The 16,185-nt window shown below is 40.0% G+C and overlaps 2 protein-coding genes across 2 annotated transcripts in view; both read right to left on the bottom strand.

Moving 5' to 3' along the window:
• Window positions 1-11,297, bottom strand: part of mRpL15 (mitochondrial ribosomal protein L15) — a 47,278-nt gene extending 35,981 nt beyond the window's left edge. The window contains exon 1 of the mRNA XM_068366895.1: window positions 11,199-11,297. The gene's annotated coding sequence lies outside the window, so the exon portion shown is untranslated. The remainder of the gene's footprint in view (window positions 1-11,198) is intronic.
• The window catches only part of LOC137634545 (uncharacterized), a 469,969-nt gene that overhangs the window by 203,410 nt on the left and 250,374 nt on the right, over window positions 1-16,185 (bottom strand). The gene's annotated exons all lie outside the window — the stretch shown is intronic.

Raw genomic sequence — 16,185 nt, 5'->3', positions numbered from 1 at the left:
TTGAGGGGTGTAGCTAGCTACCCCCCCCCCATCTAAATTCTAATGACTCGTCCTTTCAGTTACTCGCCGAAAGTAATACCCCTATAAATAGCATTGGTTTGTATTCTGGTTACAGAACAACTTATGTTATGAGTACATACGGCCACAAAAATAAAAAGTTCTAAAGGCAATTGACAAAAGCTTAAAAGCTCATTGCAATAAACTTCCATTATCTTCCCGAATGTTGTCAAAAAGATTGAAACACAGCTGTACTTTACACATTGGTTTTATTTGCCAGTTCCTTTTAATGTCAAAACGATCTGCACGATTATCCTATGTCCAAACCCAGTGTTGGTGATTAATTAAAGTAACCTAAAAAAATGTTATTTTTGTAGAAAACATGGAAAAACCTTTAATAATATAGGAATGCGGTTTTATATGGATAAACTCCTGTTTTTTTTTTTTTAAATTACCTTTATTTCTGTCACAAATAAATAGTTAATAAGATATACCCTAATATATCCTACAGTAATTGGGGCCCACCCACTGGGAACCGGGGATTTTGGGTGGGGCATATTTACAGTACTGGTAAATCGATAATTAATGGTAAAACTAACCTGTTCTTCTCTATACATTATTCTGTGGGATGCACAATAAATCCACAAAAAAATACACAAAATATTGGCCTCCTCTCAACCTGAAATATTTATTACTTTTGTTTACATTTTACAAACTTGTATCTGCTCCTATCCTTAAAGTGTCTTAAGTGGGATTCCGTGTCATGTTTAAGGGAAGACCAACACATTTTTTATTGTAACTCTACTGTGTCAATCTTAAGGTAAGGAATTATTTGCGATTTATTACTTTTAGAGTTTGTGACCTAGGTAGGGGTCTGGGGGAAAGGTCTGTGACCTGAGAAGGGGGTCCAAGGGGTTTGCCCAAAGCTAGGTCTGTGACCTGGGAAGGGAGGTCTGGAGGCCTTCCCCCAAGCTAGGTCTGTGACCTGGGAAAGGGGGTCTGGAGGGCTTGCCCCCAGCTAGGTTTGTGACCTGGGAACTACTAGGTTAGGTTAGGTGGGTTTGTTAGGTCATGTAGCCTTTTATGAATCTTGGAATTATTAAATAATCACCTGTTTATCCTGTTTTCACCCACCCTAAAGTCCCAAGTTCCCACCTATACCCGTCGGGAAGGAGGGGGATAATGGGAGAATTGTTTATTTGTGGTGAAAATGAGGGTCAAATTCGTTGAAAGCATAATATTTACTAAAGGAAAAGCTTTTTTTTTCTAATGGAAACGTAGTTCCGTGTTATATAATTTTACCAAAAAATTTAGATCTGGAATAGATGTAAAGTAATAAGTTAAATGATGGGTGCAACCAAGACTAAAATGGACTGTTCAATGTCCCTTTGAATGTATCAAAATGTACTGTGTGAGGTGAACTGACAGCAGTACCTTCACTAAAGAACAAAAATTGAGTTTTATTATAGTTACGGACGGGGAAAACTATCTAAAAAAAAAAAAAAATTCCTAAGGAAAAATGCCTTTCCTTCGAAAATGACACATATCTTTACAGCAAATAAATACATAATGAAATATATATATATCGATATCCACCGATAATGGGGCACCTCCAGTAGGAAAAACGGTATATAATGGTAAAACAAACCTTTCCTTCTCTATAGATTATTTTCTTGGATGTATAATAAATCCATGGTTAAACTGCACAAATTATCTATATCCTATAATACTGGGATATTTTTCATTTGTTTATTGACATTCTACGGACCAATAGGATATTAGTTTTCTTATAGACCCTCTTATTTTTACCGGCGACATTTAAGTACTGTATTCTACTTCATCTGACCCATTTTATACTGTATGTACCCATTCTTTTATGTAATACCCACATGGACATATTAGATTTTACCCAAGTATTACTCATTTTCTTATAAACCCTCCTCATTTTCACCCATGACTTTCAAGTATTCTACTTGATCTGACCCTTCTAATACTGTATGTACACATTCTTTTATGCAATACCCACGTGGACATATTACGTTTTACCCAAACCATTCTTCTAATACCATATGTTTATGCAATACCCACTTGGACATTGTATTTTTTACCCAAGTCATTCAAGTATACTACGAGACTTGACCCCCTAATATCGTTATGTATTCGTTGATACAATACTCACCTGCATATTTCTCTTTGTTTCCATACCCCTTTCTAATGTTTTCTCCCTTATAACATTTCGATTTATTACCATAAAATATTTATTATTCCCTTCATATTATCTTACTATTTTTTCTTCATACTTGTTGTTATTACCGTATAACACCCTGTTTTCACATAAATACTTATTCTGAACAAGTTTCCCATGTAAGTTCATTCAAGTTTACTTCATAGACTCTGTGCTGTTTCCGTTAACCAATCACGTACCTATACGTATGGAAAGTTGCCCCCGGGGTTTAATATTTCAGCACCACCTTTTCTTATCGCTTCAAGTACTCGCATCAGTCCCTTCTCGAGCCTTTTTCCGTGTAAGCCTTTATACATGTTCTACTGTTTACATGAACTGTTAGTGAACTTCCTATAGAAACATGTAATGGCTGTAATTAACCGTACTTAGAAGCCACAGGGAAGTTTCATGGAAATTACCCTGATGATCCCCAGCCTTCGACACCCCGATCTTAAAGCAAGTCATTATTTTTACTTTCCAAGTTTAATTATCTGAATAGTGAATGCAGTTAATTATTAGACTTGTATTTAAGTTAGCATGTGCAGCCTAACATTACCCCTTGCCAGTACATAGGGAGCTTGATGTGTTTATTTTTCGGCGAGTGAAGCTAGCTCACGGCGAAATAAAAACTATTTGAGGTAAAATTTTACAAGTCTACGAGTGTCATTTTCGAAGAGAACGGACCTTTTAATACAGAAAAAAATAGTTTTTTTCCCTAGGTTACGTTGCCCTGTTACAATAGAACCCTTATTAGGATTTAGGGTAAAACATGTTATTTTCATTAGTAAAATAAATTTTTGAATATACTTACCCGATAATCATGTAGCTGTCAACTCCGTTGCCCGACAGAATTCTACGGAAGGGATACGCCAGCGATCGCTATACAAGAGGGGGGTGTACTCACAAGCGCCACCTGTGGCCAGGTACTGCAGTACTTCTTGTTGACACCACCTCAATTTTTCCTCGGTCCACTGGTTCTATGGGGAGGAAGGGTGGGTCAATTAAATCATGATTATCGGGTAAGTATATTCAAAAATTTATTTTACTAATGAAAATAACATTTTTCAATATTAATCTTACCCGATAATCATGTAGCTGATTCACACCCAGGGAGGTGGGTGAAAACCAGTGTACATGTATATCAAGAAGCTAAGTATCCCGTATTTCATATTATCAGTTATTCAAAATAACAATGAAATTATAAGTACCTGGTAAGGAAGTCGACTTGAGCCATTACTCTGCCTTAAATAAGTTCGTCTTCCTTACTGAGCGCAGCGTTCCTCTTAGGAGGCTGAACAACTCAGGTGCTGAAGTATCAAGGGCTGCAACCCATACTAAAGGACCTCATCACAACCTTTAACCTAGGCGCTTCTCAAGAAAGAATTGACCACCCGCCAAATCAACAAGGATGTGGAAGGCTTCTTAGCCGACCGTACAACCCATAAAAAGTATTCAAGAGAAAGGTTAAAAGGTTATGGGATTATGGGAATGTAGTGGCTGAGCCCTCGCCTACTACTGCATTCGTTGCTACGAATGGTCCCAGGGTGTAGCAGTACTCGTAAAGAGACTGGACATCTTTGAGATAGAATGATGCGAACACTGACTTGCTTCTCCAATAGGTTGCATCCATAACACTCTGCAGAGAACGGTTCTGTTTGAAGGCCACTGAAGTAGCCACAGCTCCCACTTCATGTGTCCTTACCTTCAGCAAAGCAAGGTCTTCTTCCTTCAGATGAGAATGTGCTTCCCTAATCAGAAGCCTGAATAGTAAGAAACTGAGTTCTTAGACCTTGGAAAAGAAGGTTTCTTGATAGCACACCATAAGGCTTCTGATTGTCCTCGTAAAGGTTAAGACCTTTTTAGATAGTACCTAAGAGCTCTAACTGGGCAAAGTACTCTCTCCAGTTTATTCCCCACCAAGTTGGACAGGCTTGGGATCTCGAACGACTTAGGCCAAGGACGTGAAGGAAGCTCGTTTAGCAAAAACCGAGCTGCAAGGAACATGTAGCCGTTTCAGATGAGAAAACAATGATCCTGCTGAAGGCGTGGATCTCACTTACTCTTTTAGCTGTTGTCAAGCACACGAGGAAAAGAGTTTTTAATGTGAGGTCCTAAAAAGAGGCTGATTGGAGAGGTTCAAATCTTGATGACATAAGGAACCTTAGGACCACGTCTAGATTCCAGCTTGGAGTGGACAACCGACGTTCCTTTGAGGTCTCAAAAGACCTAGGGAGGTCCTGTAGATCTTTGTTGGTGGAAAGATCCAAGCCTCTGTGGCGGAAAACCGCTGCCAACATACTTCTGTAACCCTTGAGAGTAGGAGCTGAAAGGGATCTTACTTTCCTTAGATGTAACAGGAAGTCAGCAATCTGGGTTACAGTGGTACTGGTTGAGGAAACTCCATTGGTCTTGTACCAGCTACGGAAGACTTCCCTTTGAGACTGATAGATTCTGAGAGTGGATGTTCTCCTTGCTCTGGCAATCGCTCTGGCTGCCTCCTTCGAAAAGCCCCTAGCTCTTGAGAGTCTTTCGAAAGTCTGAAGGCAGTCAGACGAAGAGCGTGGAGGTTTGGGTGTACCTTCTTTACGTGAGGTTGACGTAGAAGGTTCACTCCTAGAGGAAGAGTCCTGGGAATGTCGACCAGCCATTGCAGTACCTCTATGAACCATTCTCTCGTGGGCCAGAGCGGAGCCAACCAACGTCAGCCGTGTCCCTTTGCGAGAGGAGAACTTCTGAAGTACCCTGTTGACAATCTTGAACGGCGGGAATGCATACAGGTCGAGATGGGACCAATCCAGCAGAAAAGCATCCACGTGAACTGCTGCTGGGTCTGGAATCGGAGAACAATACAACAGGAGTCTCTAGGTTATCGAGGTAGCGAACAGATCTATGGTTGGCTGACCCCACAGGGCCCAAAGTCTGCTGCAAACATTCTTGTGAAGGGTCCACTCTGTGGGGATGACCTGACCCTTCCGGCTGAGGTGATCTGCCATGACATTCATACCGCCCTGAATGAACCTCGTTACCAGCGTGAGCTTTCGATCTTTTGACCAGATGAGGAGGTCCCTTGCGATCTAGAACAACTTCCACGAAAGAGTCCCTCCCTGCTTGAAGATGTAAGCCAGGGCTGTGGTGTTGTCAGCGTCCACCTCCACCACCTTGTTAAGCTGGAGGGACTTGAAGTTTATCAAGGCCAGAAGAACCGCCAACAACTCCTTGCAATTGATGTGAAGTGTCCTTTGCTCCTGATTCCATGTTCCCGAGCATTCCTGTCCGTCCAAAGTCGCACCCCAGCCCGTGTCTGATGCGTCCGAGAGGAGACGGCGGTCGGGTTTCTGAACAGCCAAAGCTAGACTTCCTTGAGAAGAAAGCTGTTCTTACACCACGCGAGAGAAGACCTCCTCTCTTCGGAAACAGGAACTGAGACCGTCTCTAGCGTCATGTCCTTTATCCAGTGAGCAGCTAGATGATACTGAAGGGGGGGAGGTGGAGTCTCCCTAACACGATGAACAGGGCCAGCGATGAAAGTGTCCCTGTTAGACTCATCCACTACCTGACTGAGCATCGGTTCCTTCTCAGCATGCTCTGGATGCATTCTAGGGCTTGGAAGATCCTTGGGGCCGACGGAAAAGCCCGAAAAGCTCGACTCTGAAGATCCATACCCAGGTAGACAATGGTCTGGGATGGGACGAGCTGAGACTCCTCAAAATTGACCAGGAGGCCCAGTTCCTTGGTCAGATCCAAAGTCCATCTGAGAATCTCCAGACAGCGACGACTTGTGGGAGCTCTTAAAAGCCAGTCGTCTGACGGAGCCGGACACAAGATCATGGTACTGCTGCACAGTCTGTGAACTGTCAACCATGGGGAAGCGAGGAAGTACAGTGACAACCCGAAGCTGTCTAGACTGTCTGGGTCGTACAGACAACTCCTTATCGGGTTGCTGAGGTTGCCGCACTGCGTCACAACAAGTCACTTCTGCTGGTTGTTGAACGTCTTCCCAGTGACACACTGACTCCGTAAACAAAAAATCCTCTAACAAGGACTAAGCTTGGACTGCATGTCTTGCAACACAGCTCAAGGTCTAAGGGAGCAGGTGTGGTAACAGACGGGGTTAGCGACTGAAGTGGAACCATTACCTTCCCTGGAAGCATGTTATGCTTAAATAAAAGTCCATAGGGGGCTACGCAGCTAAAGGCTCCTCTCCAAATGACAGAGTCCTCAAGGGAATATCAGAAGGAGGGAGAAAAGCACTTTCTCATCTACAGGGACCATATCCGAGAAAAGCTGAGTTCTCTCAGTGAGGGTTTCACTGGTGCAAAAGCAGCAGACTAGAAGGCAACGTTATGAAACTGCTTGACAGTCTAGTGAGTTGGCAACAACCAAAGATGTGTGACTGAGAAGCATGCGGTAAGGTATGCAGAGCATGCTGTATGCAGAGCATGCTGTATGCAGAGCATGCTGTATGCAGAGCATGCTGTATGTAGAGCATGCTGTAAGGTAAGCAGAGCATGTTGCATGGCGTGTAACATTTCTCAGAAATTCCATGACCAGTGCTAGATTGAGTAATATCGCATTACTGTCTATTGAAAGTGCACGTGCCGAGGGAATTGATTTAGACTGTTTTGTTGATGAATTTGATAGCCGGCTAATCGTAGAATTAAGCTGCACTAAATATACGTACTATAATCTACTTCACCTCAGGAAAGGGAAACTCGCCCTGTTGGCAACACTGCATTACTTCATGCATGCTTGCATGGGGTTTTAATATCAACATAATATTTAAATTACATTCATAACTCATGATTCATTTTTGTTTTGAAGATATTTTAGCCATATTTTGCGATTTTGTTAAAAATATATTGCAAGGAATACATATATATTTTTTTTATTTAAGTAATACGAATAACCTCCATTATCATAATGTTTGTGTAGGCATACATGTATATGATTACAAATGCAAGTTATGAAAGTAATGAGGTGTTATTATTGCCATTTGTTATTTCAAAGTTGAATGGGAAGAGGCTCAAGTTGAGGAGAAAGTGGCAGATGCATGCATTGAGGTGGCTGACTCATAGCATGAGGTTCCTGCCTCAAGAGTTGCGCTTGCCTCAAGGGTTGAGGTGGCTGCGCAGAGAGAGGCTCTTGACTCACGAGTTGAGGTTCTTGAGGTGTGAGCTGCGAGAGTTGAGGTAGCGGCTGCGCAGAACGCAGTTCCTGTCTCACGAGTTGAGGTTCCTGAGGAGCTAGCCTCAAGAGTGAGGCTCTCGCCTTGAGGAAAGTTGAGGTAGCAGCTGCGAGAGCTGAGGTGGCTGCCTCAAGGATGGTAGAGGTTGTCGTACCTCAAGAGGTTGTTGCCTCGAAGATGGTCTAACTGCAAGAAAATCTTGCCTCAAGGCATAAGACTCCTGCTCCCATTGTTGAGGTTGCCTTAAGGAAGGTTGAGGTTGCTGCACAACGCTGGAAACTGGCAACTCCGAACGCGGTAAGGTAGCTTGAGGAACCTCAACTTCGTACGCCTGGCAGACTGGACTGCGGTGAGGCGGAGCGCTCGCAGGAGAAGGTGTAACCTTCTCAGTCTGAAACTCACGCATTAAGACCGCAAGCTGCGACTGCATGGACTGCAGTAAAGTCATCTTGGGATCAACAGACGATAAGGTCTGTTGAGGCAAAGCCTTAACAGAAGATGAGGTCTGTTGAGGCATCGCCTTACCTCTCTTAGGAGGTGTGCAGTCACCTGATGACTGCGGAGAGTCAGAGCTAACCCAATGACTGCATCCGGGTTGTTGAACTCTAGAGGTCTGGACTTTACGTTTAAGAGGTCTTGAGACCTGAGTCCAGCGTTTTCTCCCCGAAATTTCTTCTGCAGACGAGCAAAATAAGGGCTCAATCGTCTGCGGGTGGGAGTGACGGTCTCTGTAAGACACGCCCGCAACCACCGAGGATACTTCTGTGCGCCGATCAAGGCCTGCCGAACCCTTTTGCCCTTCGACATTGCTTCTCCCCTGGGCTTGGGAGCTTGCAAGAGGTCCCGGACTGGGAGGACGACTGGCACGCACAGAAGTACCCTCACGCACAACACTGACACACTTTGCGCTAATCACTTATCACTTTTGATTTTCTGTTTGCACTTATTTCACTGAACTCGAAACTTTAAGTGGTTTGTACCTGAAACACGCAATTCTATCCTTCCTTAAAAGTTAGTAATTGCGAAAACAGAATTACAATGTAACAGAAAAATCTAATGAAAGATAAATAATTCAGTGGCTGGAAAGAGACTAAACACTAGATCAAAAAAACAACGTTTAAAATCTCTCACCGCATAAAGCTTGAGAACAAGAATAAAACTCTAGAAACGTTTACCTTCTTCCCCTAAAGAGCCTAGGGAGAAGAGCAAAAACGATAACAACGTTACTCGCTTGAACGAAACGTTTATCCAGCTCTCTCTCCCTCCGTCTCTATCTCTCTCTCTCTCTCTCTCTTGACTTAGAACCTGAGAGAAGAGCCCAATCATATATATCGTTAAAACATATTATTGTTAAAGGAAAAAAAAAACTGAAATATTTCCCAAATAAAAAGTTACTTTATTAGAATTAAAACCATTAAGCTAAGAAAGAATGAACAAAACGCTAGAAACGGTTACTCTTACTGCAACGTGACACCGTGAAAATTCTCTCTCTATCGTAACGATAGAGCGCAAGTTGAACGTTCTGAACGTCAACAACTGCAGAGACAATACAAAACGTTAGTTCAACTTTGAAAACAGTACGAGACTATCAAAGAAATTCTTTCAAAAACATTAAAATAGCATAATATGTTAACAGGTAAAACCGAAATGACGGGCTCAATGTTAATTAACTTCGATACCAAGAAAAGACCGCCTACTATTAGGAAAGGTCGAATATAAACAAATATAAAAATTAATTTTAATAAGTTTATAATAAAAGGAAGTTAAACGAAGAGGCCTATAAAAGGCGGAGAGATATAAAAAAAAAAAAAAAAAAAAAAAAAATCTATAACTTTTGTTAAGCAAAATTAAGAAAGAGAGTCTATACTCTCTTAGACACCAACACTTCCGTCTAAGGGAAGGGTCGGCCATTTAAAAGTGAAAGAGAGTTCATACTCTCTTCGTCACCATAATTAATCAAATTAATTCCAAAAGCTATCTAAGCTAATGATAAAACTTCCTGAATAGCGAAAGCTAAACTCTAGAGCAAATACATCACCAAATCGTGAGCAAAAAACTCCAAAATTATAAGCGTATCCATGAACGTCTTGCCGGAAGCACGACAGAGGAAAAATTGAGGTGGTGTCAACAAGAAGTACTGCAGTACCTGGCCACAGGTGGCGCTTGTGAGTACACCCCCCTCTTGTATAGCGATCGCTGGCGTATCCCTTCCGTAGAATTCTGTCGGGCAACGGAGTTGACAGCTACATGATTATCGGGTAAGATTAATATTGAAAAATTGCTGTTAGCGTACGCAGCTCAACATTACCGCTTGCCAGTACATACGGAGCTTGATGTTTTTATTTTTTCGCGAGCGAAGCGAGCACACGGCAAAGCAAGAACCATTAGTTTTAAGCTAAATCATTTTGGGTAATTTTTTATTGTATTACTGGGTGAGATTTCGAACAGAAAATATATGTTTTCCTATAGTAAATAACGTGATTTAACCGAATTTGATGTTAATTTCAATCGGAAACAAACAGATCAACCAATTCAGCTAACTTTAAGTTGCACGGTGTCACTTCTCTTACGAATGTACTGCGAACGATAACATTAGCAACGTTACCAATAATACACAGTGTTACCAACGTTGACGTATGGTACACAGAGTTACCAACGGCACGCTGACATTACTAACGATAGCAATGATAGATATTTCCATACGTATTTTAAATAATTTCTCCATATAAGTTTTACCCAATATATAAAAAGTACAAAAAGGGCACAGAACCTAACAAACCCACCTAACCTAGCCTAGTAGTATGACAGGTCACAAAATAACATTTGATCTACATCGGACGTTGGCAGCACTGGTTACTGTATTTTTTCATGACACAATCTTTGTAACGGCGCCTCCAAAGTTTATTCAGATATACTGTTTTGTATTTTCCTCCGGTTATTATAATTTCAATTAGGTAATGAATAGAGAAGAAAAGGCTTTTTTTACGTTTATATATCGATTCCCCAGTATGTTTTCCCCACCCAAAACCCCGAGTTCCCACTGGGGGTCCCCCATTATCGGAGGGTATAGATGTATATATATTTCTGAAACTATTCATTTGCGACGGGAACGAGTGTCATTTTCGGAGAGCATAATTTTTTCTATAAGAAAAAGTAGTTGTTTACCTAGGTTACATCGCCCTGTAATACACTACATACAATGAAACCTCATTTTGAACTTAAAATATTTTTTCGCGAGCGAAGCAAGCACACGGCAAAGCAAGAACCATTAGTTTTAGGCTAAATCATTTTGAACTTAAAATGTATTTTCTTGTAGTAAATAATGTGATTTCACCGTATTTGACATCATTTCAGTTACCAGTTTTGGCGAGTGTAGTGGGGAACAGAGTAGCCGAACTGGCTGTTCTGTTTGTTTGGGTTAAAATTTAAGTCAAATTCGGTTAAATCACGTCATTTACTACAGGAAAACATATTTCCTGTTCGAAATGTTCCCCCGTCCGTAAATATAAATTTACCGAAAATTGTGCAATTTTGTATTAACCGACCATAACTTTAAAACCAATCTAAGTTAATCAATTACCGATTCGACTTATCATGGAAAAATATGAGACTCGCCTATGAGTCTGTACACTTCAAGAGATATCTCATTATGTAGCTTCTACTTCAGCCCTACAGAAATAAAAGAATTTTTAGTTCTTCACTCAAGATTGGCTGGCATTTGCGATCTTTGTTATCATATGGTATAGATATGCATAACATATCCATTAATTATAGAAAAAAAATAAGACGAACCTTCGCTTTGCTCCTGGTAAAATGATGGGTCATAGCATTTGTAGCGGTGATTACAGCCTTTGTAACGGCTATCCAATATTTTTGTTAGGAAGTATCGAGACTAACGGAGTATTATTATTATTATTATTATTATTATTATTATTATTATTATTATTATTATTATTATTATTATTATTATTTGTGGGTGAATATGATACTCTAATTTGCAGCGAAACTGGAATTCGCTATAAGAAATGGACGAGTGCTGGGTAGTTTGGTATTTTTCTCTATATGTTTAATAGGGGCTGGGGCATAATAACATACATATCAGTCTGTTAAAATTTGAAGTATGTTTTTTTCATTAAAAAATCCATCGTTTACATCTGAAAGACTGAAGGGGACTTATTGTGCATGCGTTTTTCCCATGGTTTGGGGAGCTTTCTGTGAATTTACTCTTGACGTATTTGTCAATTTTTTTAACAAATTAGTAAATTACAAGAACTTCTAACATAAGTTCCCGGATGTTGTTCTACAACAGTCATTTTTCCCCACCTTCGTCTTCAGGTTCAACTCAACCACCATATCGTAAAGTTATCTCCAAGAGGGAACTTAAGCACATCAATCTATTTCGAAATTTAATGTAATTTGTTTATGTCGGCAATTGACTGTGATGGAAATGCTCTCCGTTCAGTGTAAAGCTATTGTTACTCATGTGTAATTAAAAAATAACTGCGAAGTAATGCCTCAAATGTCTGATTCTGACTTAATTTTCAGGGAAGGCCAGCACATTTTCTACCGCAAAGTTTCAGTAAAGATTGCCAAGAAAAAAAGGCGACGGTGTCAAGCGTAAGGTAAGGATTTATTTGTTATTTATTTTTTCATAATGGAAGATTTATTTGCGATTTACTTTATCATAATATAAAGATTTATTTGTGATTTAATTTTAGTTTGTACCCGGGAAGGGGCTAGCGGTAGTCACTGTTGCCAGATATGGGGATTTATCCCTAGATTTGGGGATTTTGGGCGTCTGAGTATGATATTCTGTACAAATTTCTATTAAGCAGAAACAAAGATGAGTAAACCTTTATATTGTTGCAATTAGTTTAATTGTACTTATATGAAGTGTAGTGAATAATTTCTAGATTAGTAAAGCCTACATGCTCAGTAGAAAATATATTTGTGAAAATGGGGATTTTTGGGTTGATTTGGGGATTTTTTATCATGAGTTTTGGGGATTTTTAGACACCCTTCTGGCAGCACTGGCGGTAGTGACCTGGGAAGGTTTGTGATGTGTAAGCAGGGTGGATCCGGGGCCTTTCCCCCCGGCTAGGGGTTGTGACCTGGGAACTATTATAGGTTAGATTAGATGGGTTTTTTTTTAGGTTCTGTACTCTTTTTACAAATCTCAAGCGTTAAATAATCATGTTTGGCCGGTTTTCAGCCATTTACATCAACCACATATATTTTTCCAACTGGTTATCTTGGGCTTATTTTGCATTTCTGACCATTATTATTGCTGCAAATCACTCGTTTATGATATTTCCCCACCCAAAAAAACGTGGTTTCCTACTGGTGTCCCCCATACTTGTCTTTATCTAAGGGGTCCAAAAACTCATGAACGGGTGGTTTGCCCCAATAATCATGGTCAGAAATGCATAAAACACAAGATAGCGTAGTAGGTAGTAGGTTGACTTGGGCATCAGCCCCCCATTGAGATACTATCACTAGAGAGTTATGGGATCTTTTGACTGGTCAGACAGTACTACATTGGATCCTTCTCTCTGGTTACGGTTCATTTTCCCATTTGCCTACACTCACACACCGATTAGTATGGCCTATTTACATATTTTCCTCTATCCTCATACACCTGACAACACTGAGATTACCAAACAATTCGTTTTACTGCACTGTAATTGTTCAGTGACCACTTTCCTCTTTGTAAGGGCAGAAGAGACTCTTTAGCTATGGTAAGCAGCTCTTCTAGGAGGACACTCCAAATCAGACCATTGTTCTCTAATCTTGGGTAGTGCCATAACCTCTGTACCATGGTCTTCCACCGTCTTGGGTTAGAGTTCTCTTGCTTGAGGGTATACTCGGGCACATTGTTCTATCTTGTATCTTATTTCTCTTCCTCTTGTTTTGTTGAAGTTTTTATAGTTTATAAAGTTATATTTATTTCAATATTGTTGCTCTTCTTGAAATAATTTCCTTGTTTCCTTTCCTCACTGGGCTACTTTCCTTGTTGGAGCCCCTGGGCTTATAGCATCCTGCTTTTCCAACTAGGGTTGTAGCTTAGCAAGTAATAATAATAATAATGATAATAGGAAAAATATATTGTTCACGTATTTGGCTAGAAATTAAAGTATCATATATTTACTTATGTGTGAAGTTACAACCCTAGTTGGAAAAGCAGGATGCTATAAGTCAGAGGGCTCCAACAGGGAAAATAGCCTAGTGAGGAAAAGAAATAAGGAAACTAAAAGAGAAGTAATTGACAATTAAAGTAATAGATTTCAAGACAAGTAACAACATTAAAATAAATCTTTCATTTATAAACTATGAAAACTTAGAAAAAAACAAGATAAATAGTATGCCTGAGTGTACCCTCAAGCAAGAGAACTCTACCCCAAGACAGTGAAAGGCCATGGTACAGAGGCTATGGCAGATCTTTTTTTCATTGCTGGTGGGAATAAGGATTTATGAAGCTGTAATAGTCCTTACAATGTTTGCAAATATTGAGACATGGGGTGTAATAAAAGAAAAAGATTTTGGTAGGAATGTTATAGTATCTACCCTGTTATATGCATTGGAGACTTGGACCTTTTATAGTGGAGACCTAAAAAAAAACGAACAATTCCTCCAGAAAAAAAAACACCAATAATGAAAATCAAATAAATGACTGTGTCCAATCAAGGCCGTCTCACCTTGGTCCAATACAGCAGTCTTTGGAATAGCCAACGGCACCAGCATCGAGGCAATGATTATATGAAACACTGCCCGAGATGGTCTGACCATGTGATGCGCATGGGGGACGCAAGACTACCAAAGAAAATACTTTTCAGCGAGTTAAATACAGGTAACCGGCCTAGAGACTATCCTATCCTTCGATTTAAAGACCAACTCAAGAAATCCTTCAAGGAAGCTAAGCTAACATAAACCCAACACATTCGAAGCTTCAGCAACCAACAGGAACGAGTGGAGAAGCAAAGTTAAAGTGGGCACGGAACTCTTTGAAGAGAATAGAAGAGCGAACCTTTTAGCTAAACAACATTAACTGGCAGAAACGGCAAATCAACCACAACCACCTCCCACGAATCAGTGTGATAATGCCCTCGAGTGCCATATGTGGATGAGTAGATGTGGAGATGGTTTGGGCATTGGGCATGCTCTTCGTACTCCCAGGAGATGTTACTTCATCAAACTTTCAATTGGGCTCCATAAGGTACCAGATGAGTTGGAAAACCTAGGCCTACAAGGCTGAGGACTATGAAACGTGAAATATGCGACTATGAAAGGAGGTGTATCGGGCACAGTGTAAAATCCGGACGTCGGACGTCGGACGTCGGATGCCGTCCGGGAGAATAGAAAACCGCTTGTATCACCGGTAAAGGCGCCATAATACACCACTTTTTTGACACTGGTAATTTTCACTGATACTTTCTGTTAATTCCTGAATAAATGTTCGAAAAATATTGATTTATTTTCATTTTATTGAGAATAGCGGGCAGTTAAATAGTGTAATGTTGACGTCCGATTCAGATTATTCTCAATAACATTAAAATAAACTAATATTTTTCGGACATTTATTCAGAAAATAACAGAAAGTATCAGTGAACATTACCAGTCACAAAAAAGAGGTGTATTTTCGCGTCTTTCCCGGTGATACAAGCGATTTTCTATTCTCCCGGACAGCATCCGACGTCCGGATTTTACACTGTGCCGGAGTATCGATTTAAGATGTCAAGAAAGAGACGACTGGCGAAATTTAACCGAGGCCCTTTGCGTCAATATGCGTGGAAGATGATTATGATAATTACTTTTAAGACTGCTTTTCAGGTCCCAATCTACATTTAAAGCTTCGGCGTCGTACATGAGACACGAGCTTTGTTTGCCATGTAGCCTATTATTAGGCGAATCATAGTCCGTTATATCTGTCAAATTCACTATCACAACACCGTTAAAACGAGAAAGCCTTCAACATCTTAAGAAATTATTTTTATAACATCAGTAACTTTTGAAATAAATACTCTATTTTAGCATCATCATCATTATTGAATAAGATTATCATTATTATCAACACATTTATTTGTAAAGAAAAATCTACGAACACAGCAATTCGATAAGCCAGTTTTAGAACAATTAGAGAGAAAATTAAAGCAGAATGGTTTAAGGTTTTACGAGGGGAAAAGAAGCAAGATATTGTTGAGCCAATTCTCCTTTATGGAAACGGACTGTCGATGTTGAATGCAAATGTAAGATTTAAGATTGAAGCTGTTGATATGTAGGAATATAAGAGTACTATGTTATTATGATCCATTAGTGGATAGAAATTGTAACTTGGGAAGAGCTATTGGCTAGGGAAGATCTCAATATATCGGGAAGCACAGAAGTGTGAATGGTAGAGATAAACAGCATATAGCCTAATGGTGACGCACCACCAACCACTGTCGGGGAATAGGGAAGGGAGATTTTAAAAGTTGAAAAGACCTAATGGTAGTTATCTTTTTTTTGGGAGGGGGGCCTCTAAAACCATCTGATTTTAATGACAAACGAATGATTCTAGCGTGTACATATTTATATAATAGTATATATTTCACTTAATGTTCTCACCATTTTCCTCAACGTGTGAATAATCTTTATTGTGGATATGAGCATAATGAGTTTCTCTGATTACTGTTCGAAATCTAGCTGAAGAAAAGGAATATTTTGATTTCCCATTCAAGTATTCAGTTGGATTCAGTGAAAATAGTATAAAAAAAAAAAGGAAATTAATAAGCGAAGCATTTTG

Source organism: Palaemon carinicauda, chromosome 44 (assembly GCF_036898095.1).
Source record: "Palaemon carinicauda isolate YSFRI2023 chromosome 44, ASM3689809v2, whole genome shotgun sequence".
NCBI classification, from domain to species: domain Eukaryota; kingdom Metazoa; phylum Arthropoda; class Malacostraca; order Decapoda; family Palaemonidae; genus Palaemon; species Palaemon carinicauda.
This window is presented reverse-complemented; position numbering and strand designations above follow the sequence as displayed.